This window comes from Oratosquilla oratoria, chromosome 9, assembly GCF_046742065.1.
Source record: "Oratosquilla oratoria isolate Oo_2021 chromosome 9, ASM4674206v1, whole genome shotgun sequence".
Taxonomy (NCBI): domain Eukaryota; kingdom Metazoa; phylum Arthropoda; class Malacostraca; order Stomatopoda; family Squillidae; genus Oratosquilla; species Oratosquilla oratoria.
The window spans coordinates 54,689,457-54,709,634 of NC_134785.1; positions in this window are offsets into that span (position 1 = coordinate 54,689,457).

Genomic DNA, 20,178 nt, shown 5'->3' on the forward strand with positions numbered 1-20,178 from the left:
GAAAGTTTAATCGCGAGAACGCAAATCAAGTGGTTAATTTCTCGTGTGCAGACGGACAAAGCCATCTCAAAGGTAACTTCCCTCTGTATTATGCTCCATCATAACTGTTGTATGTGAGAGATTCTAGTAACGGTTCAAAGGAGATTTTTTTCTCGCAAAAATGTTACCCTCTTTTCATTATATTCTAATTCAGTAATCGTAGGTCTTTGCACATAGGTTATAAATCAAATATATGTTTCATTTGCGTTAATTTATACATTAATAATGATATCTAACTACAACACGTTCGAATATCTCACTAGCCACGCCAGATGCGAGAAGCCGGCAGAAAAGGAATCTGGTAATCTTACACGTCAGCCAATTTCTAGTGTGTTATTTTATGTATACATTTTAATATATAAGGCCACACAGGACATCCAAAATGAATATTCTGGAATTTGTACTATGCATTTCCCCAACATCAACTCGTATGGCATAGTATGTAATTTTAATTTAATCGAGACATTCAGGGGAGGCCCCCAATTAAATGTGTGAAATTCTGACAGTTGGATTAAACAATTCTGCCACTATATGGAGATGTTATGGTAACGTGACCGAATGCTACCGCTTTTCGGGGTCTGAGCCAAGTTACAACAGACTATGGCGTCATACATAAACAAACAAGAGATATAGATCGAGGAGGGAAGGTTTGATCTAAATCGTCGCTGTATGAACTGATTGTCGGTGCCGTTTTCTTTCACAGCGCATGGCGTTCGCGCAGTGATACCCGACCCTGGCTTGAGAAATCGATCGCAAAAACAAATTTCTGAGGTCACCCTGGTTGATGGGTGCAGTTGGTGGGCACAATGGGTGAGGGAGACGGGAGGGGGGGACCTATGTGGAGGACGGGAAACTGTGTGTGACGGTGGGGTGGAGTAGGAGTGAAGTGGACAAGCAGGAGCGGGTGTTGAGAGCCAGGGCGTCAACCTTCAAGAGTCGTTACTGTTCACATTTTCTCCGAAGGGCTTATGCAGATTTCGTGGATTATATGCAAATTTCGCTCCCTGCGCCTTATGTATTAGAGGTGAGGAATGGCGGGGGGGAGGGAATCGCTGCTGTTCTAAAAGTATCGGCACCAAATTAGTCTAACAACTTCTTCTGTAGAGCCCAGGAACGAAAATTGGTTCTCGAGGGAGAAATGAGACGTTCATGATCGCTTATAAGAACACGTGGATCCTGTTTCCATACTTGCAGCTTTAGATAGAAGGATTTTAACGCCTTTTTGGTAAGATGAGTCCTTTGGAGACTTTATTTTGGTTAATGAGTGGTTATCTCGTTCAGGTGGGGGGTTTGTCAATGTAGTAGGGAGGTTAGTAATATATTAACTACTCCGACATGGTTATATCTCTAAGATTTTTTCTGGCTAACACTTGACGATCTTATTTAGTTGAAGAGCATCAATGTGGCAGCGAATGAGCAAGTAAATGATCCAATTGGATTTTGAAATAAATATTGTTCTTATATAGAGAGCATTATAAAATGTGAAAGGAAGTCCTGAAGAAATTGTTTTGGTCCGAAAATCATTACCAGTAAAATTTTGAGTATGTGGAGTCGTTCTTCCCAATACATTATGAACACCTATACATCTTTCAAAAAGTGCAAAAATACTTTTTTTTTCTGTTTTCTGTGTAATTGTTCCCTGTGTTGCAAAAATATTTCTTATTTCAACTTTCGGAAGGAGCTTATCCAAACAACTTTGAATATTCTGAAAAGGTGTATTTGAGCAACCGAAATTATTCTAAAATAGTGTACTTGGACAAACGCGGATGTTCTAAAATTATAAATTTTAGGTCCACATGATATTCTGAAATGATATATGAGCAACTTGACAATGCTGAAGTTGTATATTTAAAATTATCTACTTGAAAAGAATTGAGTGTAACAAGGAAAGTTCATTTTAGTAACTGAAAGATTTTTTTTTTTATTATGATGATGATATGGTTTAACGTCACCCCACCAACCTATCATGAAGCTAGTACTGTGCCCCTCACAGAGGGCTTTATAAGAATTTTTTTTGGCAACCACGAATATTCCGTGGTTGCTTTTAGCACACATGAATATTCTGAAACTGTCAATCTGAACAATCAAAAATGTCCTGAATTTGTCTACTTCAGCAGTCACGAATCTTCGGAAGTAGATCGGATGTTGAGTGGTTTCTCTGTGCACCTACAAATGTTCTAAGATGATCTTTGCTTAAGCAAGATTTGTATTGGGTATTGTTTGTACAAGTTTTGAGCAGTCAAGATCTAAGGGACTTCAGTGAAACCCCTACGGACCAGAATTACACAGAATTATATTTTATGATTGGAGTCTAATATGCACTCAAAGAATGATGATTTTTCATTTTTTATTTTATCTTATTTTCTATTTTGTTTTATTTTATTTTATTTTATTTTACTTTGTTTTATTTGTTTTATTTGATTTTATTTTGTCTCATTTTATTCTATCTCATTTTATTTTATTTCAATTCTTATTTATTTATTTATTTATTATTATCTTTTTATCATTATTATTATCATTTTGTTTACTGTTTCTCCTCTCTACTGCCCTCTTTCAATCTCTCCCTTACAACCTCAATAACGCCACCGTTTTGGTGTGATGTTCTGCAAGGACAGAAGCGATGGTGAATTATCGACGACGAAATATAAACCTAGTTGAACAAGTCTAAATATTCCAAGATAATTTTATTGAGCAAGACTGAATGTCCTAGATTGGTGTTTCTGAGTATCAATGCCTCATGTTTTTAAATTGCTCTTCTGAATATCCACAATGATCTGAAAAGAGCAATTCCTGTTTTGAAATGGTCTATCTGAACAAATCCTAATGTTATCAGATGGTCTGTCTGAGCAGCTACTAATGTTATGAAACGGTCTATCTGAATAACCCCTAATATCCTGAAATGGTCTACGAAAGTAACCCTAAAAGTTCTGAAATAATCGGAATTTTCTGAAACGGGATATTTATGTAACCACCAATGTTCCAAAATGGCCTGTCTGAGCAACCCGCACATGTTCCGATATGGCTAATACTTGGACTGTACTTAATGTTCTGAACTGGTGTATTGGACCAACCCTTTGTGTTATGAAATGGCTTGTTTTGAGTAGCCCAGTATATCTCTTAATTATATGTTCAAACGCACTCGAACGTTGCAAAATGGCTTAATTTAAGACCACGATATTTTCAACAATTGGACATTGTTATTTCTAAAGCATTTAAGTGATAAAAGATCCATTGATACACCTTAGCGCCAATCTAGGCAGTAAGCAATGAAGAGTCCTTTCCTATGGACCAGCGTTTCCAAACCTTTTCCGGCCATAGCACCCCCTGTTGTCATGTCTAAGCAGTCCAACACCCCTATCTTGTTATTAAAAGGATAAAAAGAAAGTGAAGTGTACTGCTTGATGATTTATTTTCTCGATTCCTTAGAACTGAAACAAATTGAGAATATTGTTTGTAGAAGAAATAAGAACACCCTAGAAAAACAAAACCGCTTGGAAAAAGTAAAATATGCACAACTAGATAATCAATGATGCATATATCAACGTGATTTTTGTGAGCATCACTTCCCAGAACCAACTATAATTAATTTCAGCACCCCAGGTTGGGAAACGCTGCTATAGAATCACACTTCAATCACCAGAAACTTTCATCGAGATAAAGATAACTCATAATGTAAACAAATTTCGGATATGAGAAATTCGCTAGTGAATAGCGACATCCATCAGATAATTTTTATGAATTGGAAGCCTCTTGGCGTCAGAGCAGTAGGTTCGAATCCTCTGCACGACGGTCATAAAAATGATCTGATCAAGTTTAGGATAATTCTGATCCTTTTACTGTAAGGGGGGGGGTCCCTCAGCTGAACAAAATTTCCTGGAAGCAGCCAGAACGAACGGCTAAAGCCGAAAAACGGAGAAAACGGGTTGGATCAGAACTTATGACCTTTGAAGCAGTGCGGGCATGAGCATCGTATGACGTTCTGAGAAGAACGAATATTGAATAGGCTTTGCCACTGAACCAACTAATTACGGATTATGTGACTGTCAAACTTGCTGAGACAGTGGGACGATGGTGGCTGATGATAACTTGCAAGTACTTTTGACTCATAAGAACAGAAGAATGAAGGAGACTGCAGGAGACCATAAGGCCTACACTAGGCAGCTCAGCGGCCTGTGTGGAATCCCCTAACACTCCTGAAAGTCATTAGAATAATGATATGTGATTTGACTCACCCCATTCCACTCAGGTATGATATTACATTGAATCAATTTGCTGATAACCGGTATTCCCATTGTTGGTGACAATTTCGCGCCGAGGAGATGGGGTGGTAAAGGAGAGTAAAAAGAAGGAGTAGAAACCACGTGACCAGCATTCTTCTATGAAGATTATTCCATAATCACGTGAGAGTATTTCGTGGCTCTAGTCCGTATGGGTATCATTAGTCCCCCCTTAACATAGTAACTGCATAAAAATTATGCAGTCTTTACACCATACCAATTAGAAGTAAGATTTATATTGAAATGGGAACGATGCAGAAACGCGGCTCTGGATACGGAGGGAGATATTACTTGAGACCAAAAATCTCTTTACCAACGATGGTTTATATCCTCTTGCTGTAAAATCATATGCAAATACGTGCTAAATATTCTTTTATACATACATATCATCAACTAAACCGACGAAGCATTATGACTGATGATAGTACTTTGACAAGTATCTACGAAATAAGTGAACAGTGTAAGACGATACCACTCCACTAGAGGAAGAAGTTATGTATACACAGCCAGAAGAGAAACCCGTAAATTGTGTTAGAAGTACACTCAATCAATTGGCAGAGACGAAAGGATCGACACTGGGTGCAAGGATGACCTCATTCGCCATTCACCCTTCAAGCATTCCCCAATTCTTCACATCCACTGAGCAGCAGGCCACAAGTGCACTAATGAGATCACCACCAAAAAGTCAGAACCTCTTGAGTAAGATCAAAGGTGGCAGGACTTTAAGAGGACGTCATTTGATCTCCCGGGCCAATATTGGGTACCACCTTCTTTTAATCTATCTGTTAAAAGTAATCGACAGGAGACAATGGAGAGGATTATCTTAATGTAAAAGAAGAATATTAATATATGTTTAATGAGGAGCCATTCTCGATCACTCAGGGAATTTCCCATATCGGGCATTGACTACATGTTTTACATGACGATGTTTGAGAACATCATTGACATTCCTACGGACCACGTCACTTACCATTCTGCTTCCAGACTAATCGCCACTTAGAAAAAAATGCAATCACATTTATACGTCTACCATCCTTCCTTTACAACTTTTATGACCATCTATTCAGTGCGATATTTCCCCCCAAAAGCAGAACCGCTGTTAATGCTGACAAAATACTCTCACAAGAAATGATTCAATGTATTTCTTAATCGATTTCGTCATATGATGCACAATTTTATTTAGGTGAATTGGATCTATAGGTGAAAATAAAACATAACCAGTTTTATCATCCAATAGTTTGTGACTATGCATAATTCATGAAGCTACCAAATTTGAAATTATTACATTCAATATAATGGCTAGCAGATTCTTATCTTTACAAAAATATGAATAGCTGTAATTTGATCAAAGGAACAGTTAGTATTCTTCCTTCGCAATTGGGCACATATCACTATTCATACCACTCTATGGGTGACCATGAAGGGGGAGGCTCCCCATAGGGGCGGATACAAGGGGGGTACCCCCCCCCCCCCAACGCCCCGAGTATGAAGAACAATGGCAATGGTACATTACAATTGTTCACTCATCTCGAGTTTGATTCTCCTTGGATAAACACTTTTTAGTGCGAATTTATTATTTGAATTACGTTTGTGAATTATATATGATTTTACATACAATTACTAGCAAAACAGACTTAGATTTCTGAACCAATCTTCAAGCCAACAACATTATTCTTGGGGTTAAAATATCAGCGTGTTTCAAGGATCGGTTATCTGTAGCACAGATACCACGTGTCAATACGCTGTGACGTACTTAAATTTCTGTATTGTGTTTAAGTTCAGACTATTGACGGTGATTCCATCACCGACAAGCTGGGCAGTGCGCATTGCGCAGTCGAGTTGCTAGTTAATCATCTTGTTTGGTTTTTCTTTTTTGTGTTAGTATTAAGGTAATTTTGGATACGTATTGTGTGTACTTTAAGTTTAGTATGTAAATGGTTAGGCTATAATGCACTTATTCAAAGTGGGACAGAGAAAAACTTCCTTTGTCGTACCCTTCGACTCCATTGACCTGTCAGGTTGATTGCGAGTATTTCAGGGAGGCTTCAAACCTCTCCCTCTTCTCGTCGAGTCGGTAACCGGTCACCCGTCTCCCTTTTTGCGGGAACTTTTTCCCACAAGGTATGTAGTAACAGCCTAGGGGTTAAAACTCGTAAGTGGTGTTTTTATAGGAAATATGTCCTATGTCTGGTGTGAGGTTTTGATAGGTTTTAGGCTCACATTTTATTTCGGAGTGTCAAGCGGGCTTTTTCCGATTTCTCGTGTGGGACTTTTTTTTTTCTTTTGTCTTTGTTTCCTCTGCCTGTTTATCTACATTACGCGTAAGTTAAGTGCTATTAAGGGTTGTCATTCTCACGTGATTATCTTCTGGTAACTTTCATACTCTCTGCGTCACCCAGGGGCATTACTTGTAGTTGGTGAGGTAGCACTTGGTTCCTTTTCTTGTTTTCGGATCCCGTTTTGAGATCTTGCCTTCCTCTTCTTAGGTAAGAGAAAGGATGGAGAGGGCTGAACGACGCTAAAACGGGATTCATAGCAGGTAAAGGCACCCTAAATTCCATTAAAACATATAACCGAGTGTCACAAAAAGAATTACATCAAAAGTGACAAAATTTTCACACTGAATGAGAATCCGACAAGAAATAATGGTCTCAAACTGTCAGGAAATAGATTTAATTTGGAAGTGGGTAGAAACAACTTCGTCAATTGTGTAGTACATGAATGGAACAAACTTCCTGTTGAGGCAGTGCAATGTAGTTCACCTCGAAGCTTTAAGATTCGTTTAGATAAACACCTAAGCAAGATGCTGTAATGACTGCCACTTACTTTATAATGTTTGTTTGTTTGTTTGTTTGTTATTGTTTGTTTGTTTATTATTTGCTTGATTTTTATTTATCATCTGTCAATTTACTATTATTTACTATTTATCTGTTTGTTTATTATTTAACTACACCCATGAATTTATTTATTTTATTTGTCACCATTTATATTATTATAATTTCTATACTTATTTTTCTTTAATTCATTCATTACATTTTTTCCGCATCCGACATAGTTATGGACCAAAAGGTCTCCTGTCGGCATGCTCCGCCTTTGCAATCCTTTAACAGATATGCCATTTGAAAAAAAAAAAAAAACATATGATGAACAAATATAAAATGTTCGTATACAAACTGCAATTTACAATGTAATAAAATTTCAAGACCTTATTAGAGGTCAGATGTGGGCAATTATGCCAGCCAGCATGCTGCCACAATCCCATTAATGCACTCTACTTGTATATCAATAAACATTTTTCAATTTGAATACAAACTTGAAAACCCAAGGACTGTCTCAAGAGGTACAAACAAATCATTCAAAATGTTATTCAGTTAGTCGTATAGTTTTTGAAATACTGTCGGTCTTCGGAGGCGCCCGGTACACGCTAATGACATTTACAGTGGATTGCAAACCTCCTGAATCATTCTGTGTTTTTTACCATGTAAATATGACTTGTTGGATATTTGACGTATTCTTCTGTGCGAAAATATAATTTACTGTTACATAAATAGACGACTGCTGAAATATAAATCAAATACTCAGCATTAAACATTATATTTGCACAGTAGAAACAGCAGCGTGCTTCAAGAGTTTTGCAACAAAACTAAACCTAAAATACATTTAGAACAACTATTCATATTATACAAGAAACAAAGGCAAAACTAAAAGAAATATAGGGGGCATGCACTGAATGTGCACTGTATATAAAGAACAATGAATAACAGGTGATTACTAAATTTTTATGGTGGGTTAGGTTAGGTAAGGTTAGGTTAGGTACCTAACCTGACCAAACCTAACCTAACCTAAATGCAACACATTTCTGAGTTTGCGGACGATTAAAAAAATAAATTATTATAGAGCACATACAAATATGTAAATAACGAATGATCAGTACACAAGTGTTCAACAAACATGCGTTTTTCTGTGATGCAATTATATGTACACGCACATAAGATACACTGTGCATTATGCAGTTATTATATGGAGATAACATTCTTGCGCGATATATACAAAAAACAGGCAGTATGCAATAACATATGTGCAAACAGGACTCGAGTCTTTTGCAATGCAATACATATGCACACAATATTCATGTACAATTATTCAGTCCGTTGCTCTGGTTCTCTTGCAGAAAATGGCGGCCACCAGCAAACTGACCGTTGCCACCTGTTCAATCCCAAAGACATTCCGTGAAGATATTTCGTGTTCCCCTCTGGAAAAAGTAAATGTAGGGTAAAGTAGGTACTCTGTATTTCTGCATGGTGGTTGCATCTAGGAGAATTGGAGTCTGTAGTCAAGTCGATTCTGTGTTGTATTGTTTTAATACGGGTTGCTGACCTGAACGTAGGCGTGGCTTTGCAATTATTACCTGTCTTGAGAGTGATTTTTCTATTAGGCTTATTCGGAGTTTGGTAAAATTGAAATATTATCAGTTTACCGTGGAGTCCTTGTTTTGTAATACGAACATTATGTATTTTTGTATGGGCATATTACGGGATTCTGGAAGTAGGTTATTGTAAATGTTCAAAAATAATCCGGCTGGGCTTTTATGTTGCGTCCAATGGGCTGTGTTTCTGTGATATGACGAGAGAGGTGGGAGAGTTTGTGATTCACCTTGGTCTTTGGATCACGTGTTGGACCCGTGATCGACAGCTATTTCCCTCCCGAAAGAGAGCTCAGAGCTCGTATGACCGATCTATGGGTAATGCTTTGACCTTACACGCACACACACACCCAACTCCCCGCCCACGAGAGTTGGAGTAACGACTCGAAGCGCAGCGATACTGAAATTGTTTTCAGCTCTGGGCAGGATTCGAACCCGGACCGCCGTAATGACAATTAGGGACTCTATCAACCGCGCCACCAGTGGAGCCTTGGGAAGGCATGTCACTGATCTAAGTTTGCTCTGTCTTTTATTTTCCTTCACTATGAGATCACTAATCTCTAGAGTGAAGGGAAGGTCATACGTGTATCAAGTATGAGGATCAGTGATTTGATATTTATAGCCAAGAGGGAGGGATTAAATATTTAATCTTATCACTTGATACTTCAAATTAGTCAGGAGCTATAGTATAAATTTCCACTTCACTAAAGATACACTTAGTGTGCATCCTCAATGGGGAAACAGAAGGTATATACCATATGCATACTGTAGCCATTTAATACACAAATGCGACACGTACATACAATATCTATGTGCAATGCAGCTATAATGCAAGTCTTAATATATTCAAAATTTGTTCTTATGCATGTTCAGTACACAGACGGTACATATAAAGTATGAGCGAGTACACACGTCATGCACAAAGATATTATACACTACAAGCTATGCAAATAATACACAATGCAATACGTACGACATACACATATAGGACAGATGTTTAGTCTCGGTTGAAAGTCAAAGGAGTCAAGGGAAGCTTATTATTAGAATTTGCGGAGGTGCCGTGATGCTGGGGCTGTGTTGTCAGGTGCTGGTGTGATACTGTGTGTTGCGAAATCTTGTCATAATGTGCTGGTTCTCTGGATCAGAGATGGTAAGGGAGTTATGACTATTGTGACGCCGTGTTTTGGACTGCACCTCGCACGGGAACGACATCGTGTACTGTAGTGAAACTGTCGTATTGTGAGTTAGTTGCACGTTGAAGTCGTGCAGCAGTTTGATAAAGACTTATTTGTAGGAGGGTATGGCAGAATAAAGAACTCATCACGTTCCTAATCATTCAACTATTAGTACATTGGTTCTAACTTAATATCAGGTCCTTGCAACCTTGTACTCAAACTGTGTTTACTATCGTAAAGACTGAAAATTATATGTTTGTTATAAAATTAAACATCAATTCACAACACCTATTTTCACAAGGAAGATAATTTCATAGTCTTTGAAATCCCAATAATCTAATGATTATGCTATGCAACTAGAACATATTCAGATGATAGTGATAAGGATAATGTTTAAAGGATATACGCCTCAATATTATCATAATTTCTACATTCTGATTGTACGGCATCTCATCCTATGAGTAATTTTTCTGGTCAATGTTTGCACATGTATTTCCATATTTCATTATCTGCATTTTTATCTGAGTTTCTTTAGGATCAAATTAAACAAATCTACTATTGTAATCCCTGTCTCTAATTACAGTTGTTATCTAAGATCCCCTATGTTTTTCCCTCCTTCCATCGCTGTCGCTTGCACCGGAGTTTATGTATGGATCCATCGAATTCAACTTGTCTTCGGCTGTTCCTAAACTGGAGTTCGCGGACTGAGGAAATACAAATGGATTTCCAGTTGTTATTGTCGCTTTAGGCTCGAGGACTGTTATGTTAGGAAAAATGCAGTTTTAAGTGCAGTCTTTTGCATATACGCTGTTTCCTTTTTTTTTAACTATTGTACTTGCTTTGCTGATGAGTTGGTAGCTTTGTTGGAACTCGCATATTTGAATCGTATTACCTAAATGCCACAAAATTCATGAAAGTCAGTTTTTTAATTAACTTGTATCTTTCCTATTAATTTGGCTGCTACACAGCCACAGAAACAGTACTGTATAAGATTATGTGATACCACTGTTTGGTAAAATACTGACCCACTGTAGTCCATTTCAACAATATTGAAATTCTTATACGTAGTACGTTATCATTCCCTCCCTCTCCATGTTTCTCTGGGTTCACTTCCGACTTTCATTTGTTTTGAACTTATGCTTAGAGTGGATCAACATTCCATTGCGTATATGATCAACCACGCTGGCGTGCACTGGAATCTAAATATAAAGTATAAATTAATTTTAACGGTTTTTTCACCCCAGTTCTTAACAGATGGGTTTATATCAACTTACAGTGTGTGTATTTACCTGATAGTAGTCTACAGGAAAGGAGCTACATTCACAGGATCCTGTATCTTTTTCTACAACTATACCTTAGTTTGTGTGTGTGTGTGTATGAGTGGTTCACCATGGTCTTGGATCACGTGTTGGACTCGTGGTCGACAGCTATTTCCCTCCCGGAAGAGACCTCAGAGTTCACATATAACCGATCTTTGGGTAATACTGTGACCTTACACACACACAACTCCCCGCCCACGAGAGTTGGAGTAACAACTCGTAGGGCAGCGATACTGAAATTATTTCAGCCCTGGGCGGGATTCGAACCCGGACCACCGTAGTGGCAGCTGGAAACTCTACAAATGTGTGTGTGTGTGTGTGTGTGTGTGTGTGTGTGTGTGTGTGTGTGTGCGTGCGTGTATATTTACCTAATTGCATGTACCTGGTTGTAGTATACGGAATTAGAACTGTGAACATGAGCCCCGTTTATTTAACACTACTCATCAGTATTTACATTAGATACGTTTATGTTGCTAGCCTGGATATATCCATTCACTTTGTTCTGTGAATCTACACATGAATGTGGAAAGACATCTTTCAAACTAATTTTCTTCTCCAGCGGTTTTAACAAGATCTCTTGTCGATCTTTCATATCTGACAAACAAACGCTCCCCAACCATTTGTATTAAACCTATCTCTGATCTGAACATCATCATGGTGTCTTTCTATTCCCAATATTCCCTCAAAAATCTTGTCGATTAGATTTAGGATAAATTTGGCTGCCGATATTTGTGTTCTTTGTATTCCTTATATCTTTCTTTGGGTCGGTAGTTGTGACAACAATATTGCCTCATATTCTAGTTTGTAACAAATCAGACTTCCAAAAATCTTCATCACGTCCTCTTCTTTGTAATGAAATGATACTCTTCTATTCTTCAACGAATTGCAACTGTCTCGTGTTTTTGTTATGGATTTCTTGTGACATACCATCCTTGATTAAAACCCCTAAATATTTTGCCTCCTTTGCTACAATTATCAACTAATTCCTCATTTCGTATCTTCTTGTCACTTTGGCCTAATTCCAAGATTTCACGTTTCTTTCCTCTGAATTTAATTTTTCATTCCTGACTCCACTCATGAACCTGATCGAGCTAGGGCTTCCTGTAACAGTTTGCAGTTCTCTTCCCTTCTGTAGATTTGGTTTTGTACTCTACATTGAGTTTAGAGGGGCTGAGACAAAGTTGTGGCTGTTTTCTTTAATGCCTCCGTCTAGACCAGCATTTCCCAAACTGGGGGAAATTTTCCCCTGGGGGGAAATTTGAAGCTACCAGGGGGAAAATAATCACACTGCCTCGTAGCAATAAAGAAAATCTCAGATGGATTTTCTCATGCTTGAGAGAGAGAGAGAGAGAGAGAGAGAGAGAGAGAGAGAGAGAGAATGTCTGTTGTAGATGCTTATCAGTATAGTTGTGCATCTTTAAAATAGATTAGTAAATAATGACAGTGTGTTTTGCCTACTCTTTCTCTCGTTCACATGAAGGTGGAAATCTGGGTGGCTGAACTGGTTGTAGGGGGAAATGAGGGAAAAAAGTTTGGGAATCACTGGTCTAGACTGATCTCGGAACACTCCACGAGGAAAACACTGGCGGTTGACAATGGTACCATTTACATACACATGGTGGCTGTTGACAAATCAAGAGCTATATACAATTCATTCTCTACTATCTACTGTCTACTCTACTTCTAGTATACATGAACTGAGTATGGACACTCGGTATTTATGTATAGGTTATTTATATACAAGCAATGAAAACATATGAAAAATAATATTGGTTATACAACAACTTGCAGTTGGCAATTTCAGACGCAGGACTCCCTACGCGCTCGGTCAAAATGACCGCAGTGAGGTCAGACACAATAGGTGGTCCCGCGAGAGTTCTCTGGAGACGTCGAGCCTGACATCTTGTAGCTAATGCATGCGTGTGCGCGTGTGCAAGCTGGGCATCTAATGGATTGAATATTTCCTTCAATTATCTTGCAACACCTTTTCATTTCATAATTTTGGCGTCAAACATAAGTAAATGTGTGTGCGTGTGTGTATGTGTGTGTGCATGTGTATGTGTGTGTGCGTGTGTGTATGTGCGTGCGTGTGTGCTCTTGTACGTGTTCGCATGTGTGAGTGCGTATGTACAATTGCGCGTAGACGTGTGCGTGTGTGTGTGTGTGTGCGTGTGTTTACCCTCTTACGCGTGTGCGTTCGTGTGAAAATGCTCTGTAGGATGGAATTATGGGTGCGCATGAATGCTTACCCCTTTAAATACTGTAACGTCCACTAAACTAGATAGAATTATATTTGGGATCATTCCGAACAAACTTCGTATTGAAATTCAGCATAACAAATGAGTTGAGATAGTTTTAACACGTTGAATACGGTGAGGTCACAATACCGAAGAGTTTAAAGGAAGGTATTATAACGGACGTATTGGAATTTGCGCATGCGCGAACGAAGAAACATTAGAGAAAACGGAAGCTTTAACCTCCCTGATGGGGTTTTACTTCAGCGTAAAGTTGAAGACAATATAAACTTATCGAACTTAACCTTTGCGATGTGTCCCACGACTTTATTCTTTAGCTACCATCAGGTAGTCTTATTCGACCGAGTTTCTTCGGATGAATAAAATCACCTGACGGCAACCAATCCGCAGTGAAAGGATGAAAAAAGTAAGGAGGAATGTTGGACCTCACACTGAGCAATATCTGCCAATCCACATGTTCATCAGTGTCTCTATTACTACTGCAGTAATTCTTAGCCTTCGTGGTTTAAAATTTGCCTGAAGAGGGGCGCAATAAGGAGGTTCTTATCGTAAGGAAAAAAAAAACGGTTTTATAAATTCCGTCTTGCTCCCCGCACTCTTTGACTCCTCCTCCTTCTACAGAACGTCCACCCACACCACGCCCCTCCCCTCCCCTCCTCCCAGCACGTGCTCGGGCACTAAGTCGTCCAAATTTCATCACGAGTTTCCCTGGCAAGCGCAGGGAGCCAACACTAGCATTGCATGTATGCGTGCAAAGGGTATCAGGGCCAAGAACGGGTTTGCTTGCATACTTTTCTACATGCGTTCCCACCCAGATGAACTTATGTTTCTAATGTTTGTTGGCAGTAATGATACGATGGGATTGTCATAGATCTAAATAAGAAAAGCGTTCGTAATTTGTGTAGAATGCAATGTCTTCAGCCGGCATTGGCTCATCATCATTGGTCTGAGGGCCGTGTGACTTGGCTGCTTGTACGTGTCGGGGCAGAGCCTCAACACACAGTCCAAAGGTCGTTCAAACGCATATTGTTTGTTTCTTTCGCAATGCATACAGTATGTATACACTGTTCGTATGTCCCTAAAAGCACACAATTGTCTCTAAACCATATTAGGGTTTGTGAACGTACATTTTGTATGACTATCAAAGATTTTATAGGGTTTGATTACGGCCTGAAGTGATTAATACTTGCTCATACCCATGTGCAATTGAATAATTGTCGTATGCTCCGGATTTCGTTTGTGCGTGCATGACCTACCGCCATATTCTGCAAAGCTTTTTATTTAGTGGCCACAAATTACATACATTCGACTTGAAATAATCTAAAAGGAGTGAATCTAAAACCTTTTCTGCATGAAGATATATATTGTGCGACTGTTCACTTCTTGGTTTAGACACGACACATGTATATGTGAAGATAAACATTAATATAGTCGAATTCCGAAGAAGCCTTAGCTGACAAGAGTAAAAGAACATGCCATACATATATCAGTTTACCATGATTTATGCACATTTATACAACCCTTCAGCAGCATGTATAAAAGTCTACAGGCGCTTATCACCACAGTGGCAAAAGTAAAAATATGATAATTATCATACAGCAAACAAAAACACAACAGCACGACATAATGGCAAAAAATCAAAATCACAAAACTATGAAGACACAAGTATATACAAATCTGATGATCACAATCTTTTATCCATGCATATCGTATATTCTTCCAAGCACTTCATCATCTAGATTAACGCATGACTAAGCACAAAGCCATACAACTATTCTGCAATTGAAAAATATTTAGATAAACGAGCAGGAGCTGCACTGGGACACTGGTATGCTGGCGTGTGAGCTCTTTCGTATGCAGAAATGCATGTACGTAAAAACAGATACACAACAAGCACAAAGATAAGTAAACACCATGCACAGACAGTAAGGCAAAGGGGAATTGTGTGTCCACACAATCAAACAAAATTTAGAGAACAAGTAAGGGACAAGAAAACGAAAAGGAAGAAACTGGCACACCCGCTGAAACAAATGAGCCCTGGCATGCGGTATGCAAATACACAACACAAACAAAACGCTGACACAGCACACTAATCCAATGATAAACACACGTGGACAATGTCTCATTAATGCCCAAGTTCCTTAAATGTGCAATGACACTACAGGAAGGTAATTTTGTAGACTGCAATCTTTAATGTTTATATCCATTTGTTTATCGAGGAGTTGTATACCACGCAGCATCTCCTCATTGTCCGAGAGTACCAAATTCAGATCCAACAACTGGTCTCTGCTATTTGCCCCGGGCAGACCAAGTACATGGGGCAAAGGTGACGGCTTCGGTCACTGCCAACCGTCTCTTGGCACGTATTTCTGACGTACATGTCATGTTTATATTGGATATCATGTGAGCAGGAAAGTTAAACAAGAACATACCTTGAGACGACTTGGGCCTAGACAGACAGAACTGGCCAGGGAACTTAGTGAATTTTTTGCAAATAGTTAACTGATAAAACGTCTTCTTCTTCTTCTTTTTCTTCTTCTTCTTCTTCTTCTTCTTCTTCTTCTTCTTCTTCTTCTTCTTCTTCTTCTTCTTTCTTCTTCTTCTTCTTCTTCTTCTTCTTCTTCTTCTTCTTCTTTCTTCTTCTTCTTCTTCTTCTTCTTCTTCTTCTTCTTCTTCTTCTTTCAAAAGAATGCCGTCTATTTCTTCGAATCACGTTCATATATATTTTTCTCTTCCATCATGGAAAGGAAATCAAAGTATATATATAGATATATATATATATATATATATATATATATATATATATATATATATATATATATATATATATATATATGCCCGCAAAATGTTTACAAGCTGTTTGTGATTTTTCTGAACAAATTTTGTTGTACATACATACATATACCAAGGCTTTTTCCCCCTTACTAGGGAGGTAGCCAAAAAGGAAAAGGCATAAAATCATTCCCACTCATTCCATCCCTGAATACACTCCACACCCCTCCACGCTCCCTCCCGTCGTAGCACCTCTTAGATGACGGGTCATCCCTGCACCTTGTCCACTGCCCTGGGTCAGAAGCAGTGTCGCCAGACACAGCACATCCACAGCAAGGCCGCTTCATTAAATCGGCGACCCCCCCTCTCCGTCCCCCCATATAAAGGAGAAGACGGGGAGAAATCCCTTCGGGCTGCGTCAAAAATTTGCTCACACACACTACCTCACCCCCATCCCCCCGTCCATTCCACCTCATGCATCACAACATCTTCCATCTTCCATTTTGTTGTGGACAATTAAAAAATTGATGCTAAATGTAGGAATACCTCTTCATTGAATCACTACAAGTACTAACGCCATACCATTTAGACTGGTTTCATCGGAACCAAGCTGTATTTTATCAATATTACTACTGCAATAAGCTAGTGAACATAAATAATTCAATTTTTTTACTTTCAAGTTTTAGATATTTGGGTCCAAGTTTGCAAGCAGAACTAATGTTCTAAAGTTGGTTATTAGAATAGACCAGTGTCCTTGAAATGAGTGTCTGAATAAGATCAGTGGTCTGATCTGGAGTGTACAAGAAACCTTTATGTTCTGAAATAAAGGTCAGTATTTGAATAATCCCGATATTAAAAAAAAAAAAAAAAAAAAATAGCCTTCCCTGTGTTGTGAAACGGGGAACTCCGAAGTTCTCAAATGGGATATGTCAGCAGGAGCCAGTGTTCCAAAATTAAGTATTTGAGCAAAGCTCGATATCCCGAAATGGAGTATTTGAGTAACCACTTTATGTTCTGAAGTTGGTTATTTGAGTAATTCCTCATATTCTGAAATCTAGAAGTCTAAGAATTTCTGCTATTCTGAAATGGAAGGTTTGCACAATTACTAATACTCTCAAATTATTTGAACAACTAAAATAGAGTCCATATGTTTTGAAATAGAGTATTTGAATGAAATTGAGTGTTCTGATATAGAATAGGTTACTTTTATCATTCTCAATTGGAGTATTAGATAATCGTTGATATTAAAAAAAATGAAATTTCAACGTCAATATGTCTTTTCAGATTGTAATCAAATATCTGAAAGTGTGTCCAAGTGATGCCCTCGTCAACTTGATGGAGTTGCGTGAACGGTCTTTATTGGTCCGTTTTCTATGAATAACTCGTCACGAGAAAACCTTCCGCTTACTTCCGTTAGTCGCATTAGGTTTGTCGTCAGAATGTTGATTCTAAAATCAGATTCTTGTTGTTGTTGTTTTTGGTCCATATAGCCACCGTCCCTTGCCTGGATACTGAGGACTTTACGTTAAATTACAGCATTCCCCTAATCTTTGGGTATTGCCTGAAGACTACGAAATTCAATTCTCATACAACTTAAATTTCGGGTTCTTTCCGAAACTCGCTTAACTTTAAACCAGACCTTTCAGGATCTGACATTCTATTGGTGTTCAGGGTTAGGGAACAATGAGGCAACGGGAGCAAGTGACGGGCATTTAATTGACAGGCTCCACTTGACAGTTATTCAGAAAGATATTAATACAAAAGGTTAGAAAATTCGCTAAATTCAAAATACTTTATTTCAGTTGAGATAAGCGGGTATAATTACTTCGAGAATAATATTTCGAAGTTGAGAATATTGCTGTCTCATGTAATGGTAGAAATTACTTCAAGTACTAGAAGAAATACTGCAAAAAGGTAAAAATTGCCGAAAATGATGGACGAAATGTGAAAAAAAACACCAGAATATCCGTGTATAAAGACTTCATCAGTGCAGCGTTTCTCAACCAGGGTTCCCCGGAACCCTAAGGTTCCGCAAAAGGTCCCTAAGGGTTCCGCAAGAACAAGTGAGATAAGCTATGCACTTTTGATTTTTCATTCAATTTCATATACGTAATATGAATAAACACGCACGACAAATTCTTGGTTATTGTAATAATGTAATATAGACACCATCCTATCTAACCTATTGTTACGATCAAAATAAAAGCGAAAGACATTGTATATGATTTTTTTTCTTTTTTTTGCGCAGGGTTTCCATGAAACATGCAATTTATTTTAAAGGTTACGCTGCCTTAGTGAAATGAAAAGTATTTCTTTGTGGCACATTGTGGCGATGTTTACTCTGTCTTACCTATTTGAGCTTCGCGTGAATAATTCACCACTGACTATCACATTTACCGACCCCATAAGACAGTGGTTTCCAAACTGGGTGGTAAATTACCCCCTGGGGGTAATTTAACAAAATTCCGGGGGGTAATGGAGGGTTAACAGAAATATAAAAATAAAGTTAAGAATTCTGAAAATCAAGAAGCCAAGAATTCCTCAATTACCTTCAAGCATGCACTCCATCCATCCCACAAATGTTCTTGACATCTTTGGCAATAATCCTGAAAAATAGCTCCAGGGACTAGATGTGATCGAATTTACTTGTAGAGAGCACAAACATTTCCCTCAGGAGAATAAATGCCACCTGGTAGTATCCAAATATTAGTAAACAATCACTCCTGTATATTGAAAAAATTAATTTGTAAAAATGGCCACTCGATACACAACAACTATGATTCAGAGCCATTACAGATTAGAAGTTAACTCGAAAGAGTAGAAATTATGTTCATTAAGAAATCACTAGAAAGGGAAGCTAAAGAATATTTCAACCTTGAGATCAGCGTTGCTCGAAATTAGACTTCATATTCTGTAGAATAACGGTCGAGAAGAATCACTGTCAGAACACAGAGGCAATTTATCTCCTGACTACGACCAAAAATTTTCACACACAAATCACTCTCGCGAGGCATGACTGGTTACAAAGTAACAAAAAGGATGATTCATTCACTCGTTCATTCACTCATGCACTCACTCTCTGGCCTGTGTGCTTGCCTTTCCTAAAAAACGTTTAGTACTATAAGCGCATCATTTACTTGTTAAATACTGGAATGTCATATTCTAAATTCGCCAGTACTGTCGTGTTTACTTTCGTTTCCGGTGTGTGTATTATATATGAATATTTTTTCCGGCTCTGGAAGACAACCATCTATCATCAAATCAGTCACATTTAACATTCATGCTCCGCCCAAGCGGCACCTTTCAACTAACTCTCCAAATGAATATTTACTCAAAGTGTCACTCTTTCAGTTAGAGGTACACCGCCGAACTAGGATGAGCTGCAATATTACTGCCTAAAAGAACAGTACTTTTATCCTTGCTACGTCATTGTACAGGGCTTCTTTCAAACTACTTTTAAGACATAAAAGATAAAATGGACCACTTTAATAGTGTTTCAAGTATTTAGGGGTAAAACTGTGACCATAAAAATTATTTTAATCGCTAAAAGTGTTTATGGCAACGGCGCTTGAACTTGTCGTCGTGTTGTTTATGTTTATCTCTGGCCGTTGGTGAATCCGTTGATGTCGTACTATGGGTAAACGGAAGCTTTCGATCGTTGTACTTCTAAGCATACTACCTCCACATAATTTTTCATAATGACACAGAATGGCTACTGGAAAATTAGATGGTTTGCTGTGTCAATAAATTAATAAATTTTGAATTTTGAGAACATACACTTCCAAAGTGGGGTGGTCTGCAAATCAGGCGAGTTTCAACCTGCGCTTGATAAATATGAATATACGCAGAAGGAAAGTTCTCCATTTCACTGGTGAAGATCAGTGATGTCTTCCTTTGTTGACCAAAGTGCTTGTTTGG